Source organism: Pteropus vampyrus, unplaced genomic scaffold, assembly GCF_000151845.1.
Source record: "Pteropus vampyrus isolate Shadow unplaced genomic scaffold, Pvam_2.0 Scaffold36, whole genome shotgun sequence".
Classification (NCBI taxonomy): domain Eukaryota; kingdom Metazoa; phylum Chordata; class Mammalia; order Chiroptera; family Pteropodidae; genus Pteropus; species Pteropus vampyrus.
In genome coordinates, this window is record NW_011888817.1 from 3,007,052 (window position 1) to 3,009,178 (window position 2,127).

General features: G+C 43.8%; 1 pseudogene; it reads right to left on the bottom strand.

Annotated features, from left to right (window-relative positions):
• Window positions 1-1,261: 1,261 nt before the first annotated feature.
• On the bottom strand, window positions 1,262-1,380 carry LOC111738342 (annotated as a pseudogene).
• Window positions 1,381-2,127: the final 747 nt, after the last annotated feature.

The following is a 2,127-nucleotide window of genomic DNA, read 5'->3' on the forward strand; positions in this document are numbered from 1 at the left end:
CTTGCAAACAGTCAGTGCAGTCCAACTGCTGCAGTATACAGACGAGCTAGCTAGTCTGTACCAAGGACAGGGAGGACTCATAGCTGGTGGGTAAGGGATGAGACTTCACAGAGGAGGTGACATCTGAGCTGGCTTGCAAAGACTGTAGGAGTCTTGGAAATGGGAGAAGGAAGGAATGGACAGCATTCCAGTCTTCAAGAACAGCATGTGCGAAGTCATGGAGGCATGAAAGGACAGAGCTGTTCCAGAATGGTCAGGATTGGGTATGGCTAGAGGGAGAAGTGTGGGGGTGGAGTGGCAGAGGAAGAAGCAGGGCAGGGACGGTCTCTTATGTCCCCTTGCCACCTGCCTGTTTGACTGTGGATCAGCAAAGCTGATGATGATAGCGGGCAGCCTAGGGGCTGGCCTGAGGTTATAAGAGCAGACTGACTCTGCAGGAGGAGCGGGGAGTAGAGGGGATAGGGAAGCTCTTTTTGACCTCATGCATTTCAGCTGGTTCTCTCTCAAGAGAATCAACATTCAAAAAAATGTAAACAATTACATTAAAAATGTACAACAAACTTATTTAGTTTGTTTAGCTTACTTAAAAGGCATCAAATAGGCTCATATTCACTGGACATGTTTACTGTGTCTCTTTTCTGCACCAGACACACTATTGGGAGATGAGACACCGCCCCTCACAATGACTGCAGGGCTGCTGTGGAATAAATGTGGGAACGGCTGCAAAACCGCATGGCACAGAGGAGGAGGGCCTTGGGACACAGTGGCCTTCATTGTTACGGGGGAAGTAAAACACATCATGCTCTGTGAGTTGAAGCCATATTTCAAAGTGGCTCAGAGCATGAATAGGGGCCTGAGTTCAAGTCCAGATTCTGTCTCCTGGAAGCAAATTACTCTCTGAACCTTGGTTTTCTCAGTCCGTAAAAAGGTCTAATAATAAAATATATAAAGACAGAAAGCAGAATAGTACTTGCCAAGGGCTGGGGGAGGAGGGAAATGGAGAATTGTATAGCTATAGAGGTTCAGTTTTACAAAATGAAAAGAGTTCTGGAGATTGGCTGGACAACAATGTGAATGTACTTAACACTGCGCAACTGCATATACCCTTAAAATGGTTAAGATGGTGAATTTTATGTTATGTATATTTCATTAGATTTTTAAAATTAAATTAAAATTTTTTTTTAGGTGAAGCAACCCTTGGTTGACCTCACATATTGCAAGGACCTTGTCAGCTTATAATCTCTGAATTTTTAATTTTTTTCGCCTACAGCACCTGGTCTTCCTAGGTGGTCTCCAATCCAAGTACTAACCAGGCCCGACCTTGCTTAGCTTCTGAGATCAGATGGGATCGGGCTTGTTCAGGGTAGCATGGCCATAGACTATTAGATTCTTTTTTTCAAAGAGCATAATAAGAGTAACCTAATTCATGGAGTCTGAGGGTTGGCTGAGCAATATAAGGTACTCCGCTATACTCATAGTAATATTAGCTAACATTTACTAATCAAATACTTTGTGTTAGGCATGATTCTAATGAATCACAATGACCCTTGGAGCTAGGTGCTATTGCCATCATTTTACAGATGAAAAATGCAGGCATGGAGAAGTTACATAAGGTGCCAAGATACTCAGCTAGCAAATGCTTCATAACTAATAAATAGTATCGACACTCATACAAAGAAATCATCATCATCATCATCATCATCATCATCGTTATGGTAGAATGCAATGTAATGATTAGCGCTTCGCGACACTGTGGGTTTTCTGAGGAACCATCTCTTGTGGTCAGGAGATTAGAGAAGGCTTCATAGCAGATGTGTAGTACATCTGAGATGAGCCTTAAAGAATGGGTAAGATCTGGGTGGGGTGGAGGAGGGGGAATCAGAATAGTCGGGAAGGCCCATCAGGTTTTCAAGAACCGGGCATTATCTCCCTTAGGCTAGAGCAAAAGGGCAGCAGGTATAGAAGATACAGCATCAAAGACAGGCAGAAGGCAGACGGAGGGGAGCTTTGAAAGCCAAACCAAGGAGTTTGGATTTTATTTGATAACTGGTGGAAATCCACTGAAGGTCAGTGGAAAAGTGATGCTTAGAGATATGCAAGGCCGATGCAGGTAAGGAGGGAGTGCTT